We start from the raw sequence: 11074 nt of genomic DNA, 5'->3' as shown, positions 1-11074 counted from the left end.
TCATATATATGTACATATACTATGTTGGCCAATCAAACTCAAGTGCCAAAAAATTCAGTCCTTAAATTTTCGTAAAACTATATTTTTTCCTAAAATTACGGAGCATAGTGCAACACGGATGGAATCTGTCCAAAATGTATAATCAACGTTACACACGTGTTACAACAATATTTTAAAAGTTAAAAATTGAATTTAGAACAAAATTCAATTGAATTTTAAACCGAAAAAAATACACATTTGTTATATGGATTTACGTTTTTTCTATACACTTATCCCTCGATTTAAGCAGGTAAGAAAATACATTAGTTTTAAAAAATACTCCAAATCAAATATATTTGACGCAACGCGTGTGGCGCGGGAAAAATAAAAGCATGGGGTCACTCTCACTTCTTGCACTTGATCTACACCTGGAACCACTCCCACTGCCCATGCAATGTCCTGAGTTTTTGGATTGCACGCGTGTCGCTGTAGATTTAGCTCATTTACGTAACAAGTTAAAGAAACTTTAAATAGTACACGTGAATACTATTCGATTATTTTATTACCGAGGGATGAGTGTATATTCAGCTTGATGTTAGCTCCCTTTCAGACATAACAATGATGGTGAATGTGCAATTTTATAATAATATGCAAGTTAAGTAAAACAACGAAAGTCAAGAAAAATTGAGAGCAAATATAATAAAATAGGGCAGGCAAAGCTCAGTAATTTCACAAAGCATGTGATCGCTTTTTAGCTCTGTAAATTAAAATATTATATAATGTATTATGTTGTTGATTCTTATTATTTAAAATAAATATATACTTTGAAATTTAAACTGACATTTGATGGTCTAAGCCAGGGATGGCCAACCCGCGGCACGCCTTGAACATTTTTCCGGCCCGCGAGTTTCATCACACTTTTACAAAATATATTTATTTTATAATGGCCAAAGTAGTGAAAACCAACGTATTAAAAAAATACATTATTTGTGCATCCATATATTTAAAAATTAAGTGTCGAAATAATGAGAAAAAATTAACTTTTGATTTTAAAATAATATTCTTTTATATTATATTTATATAATATTTGATATATATTTCTTTACAATCTACGTTTAATATCAATATTATTATATTATCAATGTTTACATGTAAACACAATAATAATAACTCATTATGTTTCAATTTTTCATTCCAAAAAAATGCCTATATTGTATTTAAATCTAATATGGGGATATATAATTTTATATTTAAAACCATTGACACCTAGTATGTACGAAATGCAAAAAAAAAACAATTCTTGAATACATATGTACTATTATTGTATTATTGAAGAAGAAATTCGAATAAAAATTACCGTAAAGATGGATTTATTAATTTTGGTATTACTTTATAAATTAATTCAAGCGATCGATAATATAGTTTTCGCGATACACTTATTGATATAATAAAACTCAAAACAAAATTCGTTATCAGGAATCTGATAAGATTTTTTTTCGAACGAACCACACCAAATAAGAAAGAATAAAATTAAAATGATGTATTTGATTGCTTCGAGTTATTAATAAAATTCAGTGTTAACCGATTGACTTACTCTAATATTTTTTTAATTTTTCCAATAAATTGCTTTTACTTAAAGAAAATGTCAATGTTTGGTCGATTTCCTGTTATAATATTTCTAGGCATAATTACTAAACATGCTAATTTATATAATTAATATATCTTAACCAAATTGACCACGTAGTGTTCTAAAATATTATACACACACAGCACACTGCCATTTCAAACACATTTGGCCACGCAGCGAATTTTTTTTCTTAAATGTCTTTTATACATATTTTTATATTGTTTTATATACGTATGTTTTTGTCTCATGTGCTATATTTCTGATTAGTCCGTTTATTTTTAATAGTCAGTGTTCAAAAACGTCGTTCACTGGCTTGGTCGGTCACCTTGAGGGGTGGTACCGGTATATGGAAGTACACAGGGTATCGGTTTGCTGGTCGCAAGATTATTATTTTATAGCCTCTTTTACTATTGTTATAGTTAAATATGTTTTATTTTTTTGTGCATTGACTTTTAAGAAAAAAAAGAGTAGATTCGCGAACATGACATAATTTTTATGTAAAGTACAAGCCGAATCAGCTGCATTAAAAATAAACTTGAAACGTCCTTTCACACAGAGAAATTTACCCGATTCTTACGGCCAGACTTTCTATTATAACAAAAATAATCTTTTCATAAAATAAATATCAAGCACAATTTGTGCAGCGACCTAAAATACTGAAAATTTTAATAATAAAAAAAATACCTTACATGAGATGAGGAGAGACTAATGATATAACTGACATAAGCGTGTGACTTTACATAATAATTAAGTTGACTCATTTTTGTGAAAGAAAAGGGAGAAAATTGATATTCAGCAATATTAGATTATAAACTAACAATACAATCTGTACATTTAAAGTTGAAATTCGCAGATCAAATTTCACTTTTATTATATCTTTTTATTGTAGTAAAACATTAAATTAAAGGAAAACCGAATTAAAAAGATATTTTTAAATGTCATCATACAGCGAAACTTGTCAAATAACGACCGTTTACTCAACTTTCTAACCTTGTAATTTCTTCTGAAGTAGAATTTAGTTTTAAATTATTATTATATTTATAATTTACGGCTACGATTTTATAATGGAAATTTTGAGTCTGCACAGATTTGCTTCAACGGTCCAAACGTTACTTTTTGTTACATAGAATATAATTCCGATTAGATTCGCGAACGATTAAAAAAATACATGCAACAGTCCAAATGTATGGTTTGCCGGCCATGATATTATTTTTTGTGTCGCATACGCTATGCGATCGCGGATAGATGGGGTATCGGATTTTCAGGTTATACACCCGAAACCGGTTTCGGGCTCATCTCTGTACCAGTTTTGAGAGTTTCGATACGAAAAAAGCGACTGCGCCCGAACGAGCGGAACGAACGCTCTTATCGAACGAACTGTCCAACGACAATAATCGGAGTGAGAATATACACGAATAACGAAAAAAATCCGATCACGTGACCGCCCAGTCGTTCCAAAATCGCGATTCGAGAAAATGGCGCAACGGACGAGCTGGGCGGTTTTCATTTTGTTGAGGCCAAAATCCGAATGAAAATCAAATACGAAAGTGCACATGCGCAGAAGCCGAAAGGCAAAAATGTTGCACATTATGGCCAAATAAATTCAAACCGAACTCGCATACTGCCAACATGACGAACATTCCAAATTCAACTATACACACACATACGCACAATTTCACTCAATTTCATCGACGATTGTTTTAATTTAGCGCGTTCGCGAACGCAACGAGAGCGGCGCCGGTTACGCCGGGCGGTTGCCGCTTTGCGAGGTTATATTCGAAACGGCGAAAGAGTGCGATAGGATCGATGACGGCGAATAGGAAGAGGGGCATTCGAGCGTACGAGTAAAGTACGAAGGGAAACCGGCGACTGCGATTTAACCGGCAAACTAACGCGGCAAAAGGCACACGCGACTACGCGAGCCGCATACTCCGTATGACTGACAGCGAAGCCGCAGGGTGAACAGCTCGACGCAACGCTGCGGTGTTGCCGCAGCAACGGGGCGCAACGCCTTAAATGTTGACACGCGTCGACGTCGCGATTTCAAATAATAAATTGCGCTAAATTTACGCTGTACAATCTTTAATCGTCCCAGTTGTTATTTTTCAAAACTTTAACAATTTAATAAACGAAAAATTTAAAAGATGCGCTATTGGGTAAAAATTCTACTATACTCTACCCGTGTCTGCCGAGAGCGAGCCCGGGCCCTGTAATAATAATGATTCCGAGTCCCATCACAAAAAAGGCATTTTATATATTTGTTAACATCGTTATATAATTTCAATATTAATAAGAACGGGTTAGGAGGGACTTATTTAAAAAGACATATCTATTAAAAAAAAGTGTATTTATGTGTAGAAATATACACAAATATCAATAATATTAATAATGAACAGAAATCAAATAAAAAATAAAAATAAAACACAGCTATTCATTTTTGAACACGAGCAAAGGATTAAATATAAAAAGTGATAAACAAACAACAAATATTAAATCTTAAAACAATTTAAATTTAAATACAGACTTTACTTATAAAAATACATATATGCTTAGAACAAATTTTAACAGAAATAAATATATAAAAAAATTAACCACAGCTATTAAATATTAAAAAATCATAAAAAAAATAAAATCAGTAAAATAATCAAAAACTATAAATCTGAAATCAATTTAAATTTGAATACAGCTATAATTTTCTATATAAATAAAAAGCAATGTTGCTTAGGTTTGAATGAAATCCGACAGGTAGCGCTGTTGTTTAATAGTGTTATAGGACTCAAACGCACCCGCGATATGACGTCATATCATGATATCACATTGTGGCCGCGTATTTTTCTTTATAACCCATAAATTAAGTTTTAGATGCTCGCCACCGTTCTATAATTTTGACGGTATATCTTGATGTCACATCGCCGCAGTCGTATTTTTATTTGTGTAAACATAACCTAATTTAGTATTTAATACTCGCATCCTGTTACGTACAACCCATAAATTAAGTTTTAATATAAGTTATAACCCATAAATTAAGTTTTAATATAGTTATAGTATTAAGTTCTAATTATTATTTAAATGTATCTCAAATTCTTCGTATAATGACATCATGTACTTTCGTTATCGCGTAGGCCAAACCCGTTTAAAGTATGCAAAAATAAATTTATTAAAACACAGAACATTATCAAACACAAAACAGCAATGAAACAGAAAATAATGAATTATTTCACTCAATTCAATTCATGTAATTTTAATTTAATAAATTAATTGATATAGAACTTCAGTTGTATTTGTTTAATTAATATACAAGTATTCTCAAATTTAGCAATAGCGAAGCATTGCCGTTCTGCTAGTATAAAATATAAATCAATTACAACTATTTTTTTCTATTACAAATACGGCAAAATAATAAACCAAGAAAACCGGTGAGCTACTACTTGCAAATGTATCTATTACTATTAAATGTTAAACCCTGCTTATAACCAAGCCCTTGTTCTTCTGTCAGCAATCCATTCCACGATGATATCTTTTAGCTTCAGAAATAACGGTTGCCGACCTGATCTAAGCTTACGTTTCCTACTAATTCCTACGTCCACCTGCTCATCGAGATTATTGAACTCTGCGCGCCATTTTCGACCATTCTCAGATCCAATTTCTTTTTTCACAGAAAGCCGTAAAATTCTTGTTACGTGACTTTTGTACAATTCCTTTCTTATACTCGATGGAATAGCTCTTTCTTTTTTCCCACTCATCTTGTCTGGGGATAAAATAGTATTTATTTTAAATCTTAAAACAAATGTTATTTTGATATTTTTTTATTAATTATTAATATTATGACTTGTGAGAACGAAACTCTAAAAATTAAGTTAAGAATAAGTTCAAGTTCCAGTTCCAGTTTTTGCACTCGGCCGCCACTGTACATACGCTCTTATAGAATCTTAGACCACCAAACTACTGACACAAAATTTACACTGGAAACGGAATGAAATATAATATTTAAATATTCCAAGGCGGTTTATTTTCAGAGCGGGTCTTATTTTTGGGGAAATACGGTATGTATGAAAATTTTGTAACTAAGGCCAAATATTTTTTAAGTATGGCAACATTGTTCGCCGATTCTTCCTTTTCCGTTAAACCGTCGTCGGTTGGAAGTGCGCAGCATTATTTTGTCGGATTTCAATACTATCTGATCAAAACTGGGTTTTAACCTCACATAAGATGCGCGTTACAAATATATAATATTTCTGCTAGTGCGAGACTCGCGCGTTCTCAAAATTGCTACTCCAGAAAGTTAGAGGGACTTTTGAAAACATGGCTTTCCTCGCCGTTGATTTACCTTATTATAAAGCAAACGCTTTCACCAGTATCAGGCGCAGCGTTCTTTTACAAGAGAGAGGTTGGAATTATATTTTCTTCGACAAAATAACAATATTACCAATTCTAACCTCAAAAATACTAGGAGTGATTTGTAGAGGTTAGTATTTTGTAATAAGTTTTATTTTAAGTAATTATGTTTGCTTATTTATATAATGTACTCAATGCAAATAGAAACTGGTCACCGTTCTCCTTGAGCAAATCGACAATATTACGAATTCTAATGAATAATATTAAACATTTTTGTCAGCAGGTTAGAATGTCTTAAATCAAATTATGTTTAAAAGTAATATTTTAGAATTAATTGATTGTTCATTTTTTCTCAGAATTTCATCACAATCGGTGAAGACGACGGTTACAAGGAAGACTGAACGAGTTATCTACAGTGAGTAAAATCAGAGAACCGTCATATATATTTGAGGTCCTTAATTCTTTTAAAAAGTATAGTTTTTATTCGTAAAATATATTATTTGCAAACAATAACAGGGCAATTTTGTGATACCGTTGGTAGGCGTTTTTCTATGTAACACGTCAAGTGTAAAGATTTTTTTTACAACATTTTAATGTGAAATTGTTGTTTGAGGAGAAAATATAATTTTTTCATACATCTTTATTTCATAATTTGTATTAGTCTATAGCTAAGTATACACCAGGGTTGATCTGTACGAGCTTCGCCACACACGCAAACTTTCTGACTCGGACATAGGTCTTATTTACGCGTCCATTTAAAACGGTTGTCTGACGTCTCTTTCAAAAGAGCAAAATCTTGTCATAAAGAAATAAAACCTTATCGTTTACCAATGGCGGAACATTGGCGCAAATTAAATTAAAGGCGAGCGGAAATGACTCACAAATTTTAACAAAAAACACTTAGCAATCCGGTGCGGGTGCTCAGATTTGATGGTCCGTGTCCGATTCATTTGTTTTGAGCACGGATAGCAGACAGATAAATCTTCTCACCACACACAATCGGATTTGTCCGCCAGGCACCCGCAACTGGTAGATCAGTCGGATGTGCCCAAGAGTGTATGACCAGCTAATATATGATAAAAATTCACATAAACATGTATAAATAAAACGTTTTTAGTTATTTTTATTAGTTTTCAAAAGACTAATTTTGTATTTAAAAACATCGACTAATTTTTTCATTTTTACTTCTGGTTCGGTCTTGCTATTATATCTATGTCATCTGCATAGTTGAATCATTTGTGTCGATTTGTTATATATGTTAGTGATTTAATATTATTATTAACACTAGTTTCGTGGTCAGTCACCTCGTAGACAAATGGTGTCTTGGGCATTCGACGAACTTCATAAAATATGGCTTTCTGTGTTGTATCTTCATGTAAAAACAAGACAAAACAGCAGATGAAGTACAATTTATCATTTCACATGTTACATTCTGCAATTAATTGTATTATTTTAAGAATTAGTTGTTAAAAAGAATGCGTGCAAACTACATTATTCTCAGCGTGTCAACTAAGGCTGCACATTCATACTTCACATTTATATTTATTATCAAATTGAATATAAATATTGAAAATAATATTTCATTAGTAAATATTTTTGTCATATTAGGGTTATTAATAGTATACATATTTTTTTAGATATTTTTTAAAACCAGAATTGCGAAAAATATAGCTCGAAAATATTTTACGTCCTTCATGGAAGTCATTTACTCAACGGTGGTGTGGAAATGATAACTGTAATGATATACTAATAATTGGTGATAAAAGTAAATTAATAAATGAAAAAATATAAATTAAGAAATTACACACGTGACATTCGTTTGTTGAACGTCACAAGGTCATTTTCACCCGTCGGCTATCCAGAATACGCTACGATTTCTTAATATGCGTCGCTGCCTCTATATATTTCTTTACTATAAGGTTGAGAGTTATTCATGGGGTGTTCAATATTTTGACTAGCTTTAATTATTTTTTATTTATTTTCAGTAATGCGTTGCAAACTTACGAATTGTTCCCGTGTCTCCGATATATTCAGATGAAAGTCAACTTCAAGATTTCAAATAAACAACATCAAGTTATAGCCGTTCCCGAGACAGCAGAGGATTTCAAGATAAACGGTTTGATTATAATTATACCTATATTTATTTTCTATTTTATTATGTAATAATATGTACATTCGATCATTGTTAATAATTTGAACTTACAACAAATGGTCTAGCATTGTAAGGAGTACTGCTTAACAGTTCTCATTTTAACAATTAATTTAAAATCCTCTGTGTAATGAAAGAGTTTAACGATGTATAAAAGGGTGTACAATTCATACAGTATTACATATGGTCACGGTGTCCTAGTCGTTGAGCCGTTCTTGTGTTATTGAATTCATCTGCCACGTTTTAAACGAATTCTACAAAATAATTCGAACAAAATAATTTTAGGGCAATACATATATTTACAAATATGCTCTGAATTTTTTTCTCGATAATTTAATTAAAAATTTTAAGATTTTTTACAGCGCCGATAACTGTTTTAACACGTCTTGTGCCACATAGGTCACCGGTGGCCTATGTGACTACTGCGCTGTGTAGGTCACTCGTGGCCGTAAATATTTTTTTAAATAGACAGCCCAGAGCGCAGAAGTATCAAATTTACTGACCTCTATGCCTCTTAACCCTATCACAACGGATGGCTTCTATAGAAGTCATCAAGAAAATCGCCAGTACTCGTTGGGCACCTAAAGGTGCCATAAGCCTTGAAGCCTAATAACATGGTTATTTAGTTTAATTTTAGGCTGTAAATCACTTGAATTTATTGAACCATAATATTTTTAAAAATATGGCACGACTAGGTGCCCCCCACATATTGACATAGTGCAAAAGTACCTCAATAGCGCTGAACAGTGCACTTTTTTTTGAAGAACTTTTGCACCTTTTCAACATGCAAGTACCATTTGGTTGGATCGTCAAAAGAGTTTATCTAATACCGGAAGGATGGTCCTGTTGATCCTTTCGACCTGACCATTTCCTCGAGGAACACCAGTAGTAATCAGTGTAAAGTGATTTTTTCCTCTTTGCAGTATTGCTCAAACTCGTTTGAGCTGAATGCAGTTCCTCGGTCTGAAATAATACTTATCGGGTTGCCAAATATGGTCTGGATGACTTTTATTTTTTGTATTGTTTCCGATTTTTTTTATAAAAGTTTATTTTAAAATTATACATAGTTCAATGGCATACAGACACATTTAATGCACAATACTATATATAATAGTATTGTTATAAATGGTATTATAATATAGGCGAGAGTGTCGTTTGAAGATGTTTTTATTTAGAAGTTAAATCGATACAAAAATCGCTCTGGCTGGCTGACGAAGCTAAGACGCGTGGACGGTCTTGACTCCGGACTCCTGGATGTGGACGGTTCCTTGAAGAGGAGAGGTCTTCCCATTCTGAAGTTCTTGATGAGACGAGAGAGATTCCTCCCTTTCTGAAGTTCTTGATGAGAAGAGGGAGATTCCTCCCTGGTTGGAATCCCAAAGTGAAGTGAAGTGTAGAGGGAGAGTTCCTCCCGGCTTGGATTCCCAAGAAAGAGTGATGTACGCCGGCCGTGACCCTCCTTATATAGTCGTCGAGTCGCGTGCCGGACGCACTTGGTTGGTGGGGGAAAGCCCTTCTGCGATTGGGTGTGGGATTGGTCCTGATTGGTCCATTATGCACAGGGATATGATTTGAAACGTGGCGCTTCGAAGTACGATTATAACAGTATCGTGTATATAATCTTTAAGGGGCGTAGCCCTAGGGGTGGTTGACCTCGCGGCCAATGAGACTTCGGTGAATCTAAATGGACTTTTTATTAAGTTATATTTACATTTGACAAATGGATGATTGACGGCGTGACGATTCTCGACTGCTGGACGGTGGCGCTATGGTAATGTCTCAAAGCTCTGTGGCTGCGTGCGGCGAGTGGTTCGGGAGTTCAGGTTTGATCGTCTGGTCTGTCAATGAGGCTGGTTCCTCCGGATGGCAGCTGGTTGATCTTGGCTCTCTGGTCGTCTGTCGCAGGCTCTGCTGTCTCTTGTCTCCGGACGTCTCTGATGCCTCCGACCGTCTGTTATGACACCTCGAAACAGTTGCATGTTGGCATCCAGTGCCAGCTGTTTGGCAGTGGTCTCAGTTGCTAATATCTTCATCATATTTGACAATTGAGTGGTCAACTTTGAATGCTCTGTGATCATGTTACTCATGTAATCGCCGAGAAATGATGGGTCCTTTTTCATTTCTTGGATCTCCATGATTGTGGCATCTGTAGAAGCTCCCTCTTTGAGTTGGGTAGTTAATCTAGCCATTAGATAGTTGTGTTTGAGCTTGATTAACGCATTGCTGTGAGCATAAGGGTCCGCTACAGTAGTTAGCACATTTAGGAATAATGTTAGTGGTACATCAAGAGGCAGGTCGTGTAAACCTGCTAGCCAATCAGAGGTCTATTGTTGCTGAACCTGAGTGACAATATGTGGCGAATAGAGTCTCCAATTACTCGAACCATCAACTACTCGAGTATCGAATATTAAAATTTTAAAATACTCGAGTACTCGAGTACTTTCGAGTATTTACCAAATGTACTAAAATAGCTATTATTTAAATTCGTGCACATATAAATAAATAAATAAAAGACTTAGTATGTTAATTTTTACATTTATTTTAACTTTAAGAACATACTTTTTAAAAACAATATTGCATTAAATGTCTCGAATTTAATATTACTGAAAAGTTTTGTTTTTATTATTCCCGTTGTGGAAAAAACCCTTTCCGTTGCTGTTGATGTTGGTCTTATTGTCATCAACGCGTTGAATTTCTAATTTATTTGTTCGCTTTTTATAGATATCAAATTTTTTGAACCCTCTTTTTATGTTCTCTTCTTTCCTTCCCTTCTTTGCTTCTCCCTTATTTCCTTCGACATTTCCCTATTCTAACGAACAAGGCGATATTACTTTTTAAAGCATTCTAAATTTCCTCCTATAGGCCCCTCTATATTATATGATATTCTTTACTCTATGGCTATCGCACATATACATGGTCACCATATTTTATAAATCTTCATTACTTTTTACAAAATCCATCAATATTTCGTCATCTTCGCTGGT

The 11074-nt window shown here is 33.7% G+C and overlaps 1 protein-coding gene and 1 long non-coding RNA gene across 13 annotated transcripts in view; one reads left to right on the top strand and one right to left on the bottom strand.

Annotated features, from left to right (window-relative positions):
* Positions 1 to 3547, bottom strand: part of zip (myosin heavy chain 10) — a 68887-nt gene extending 65340 nt beyond the window's left edge. For 3 of the 10 annotated variants that reach the window (XM_088201133.1, XM_088201140.1, XM_088201142.1), the window contains exon 1: positions 3500 to 3547. The gene's annotated coding sequence lies outside the window, so the exon portion shown is untranslated. Of the gene's footprint in view, positions 1 to 387; positions 737 to 820; positions 1089 to 3277 lie in introns of those variants that run through there. The other 7 variants (XM_088201134.1, XM_088201141.1, XM_088201137.1 and 4 more) reach the window with 6 other exon arrangements.
* A 2306-nt stretch (positions 3548 to 5853) lies between these two features.
* LOC148227665 (uncharacterized) lies at positions 5854 to 8060 on the top strand. Of its 3 annotated transcripts, XR_015811860.1 has the most exons (5): positions 5854 to 5993; positions 6057 to 6071; positions 6146 to 6224; positions 6298 to 6356; positions 7927 to 8060. It is a non-coding gene; the product is annotated as an uncharacterized LOC148227665 (long non-coding RNA). The 3 variants fall into 3 exon arrangements; XR_015811859.1 differs by lacking the exon at positions 5854 to 5993 and having other exon boundaries at positions 6014 to 6071; XR_015811861.1 differs by lacking the exons at positions 6057 to 6071; positions 6146 to 6224 and having other exon boundaries at positions 5856 to 5993.
* Positions 8061 to 11074: the final 3014 nt, after the last annotated feature.

This window comes from Plectrocnemia conspersa, unplaced genomic scaffold (assembly GCF_051122295.1).
Source record: "Plectrocnemia conspersa isolate PC_06_02 unplaced genomic scaffold, ASM5112229v1 ptg000013l, whole genome shotgun sequence".
NCBI classification, from domain to species: domain Eukaryota; kingdom Metazoa; phylum Arthropoda; class Insecta; order Trichoptera; family Polycentropodidae; genus Plectrocnemia; species Plectrocnemia conspersa.
This window is presented reverse-complemented; position numbering and strand designations above follow the sequence as displayed.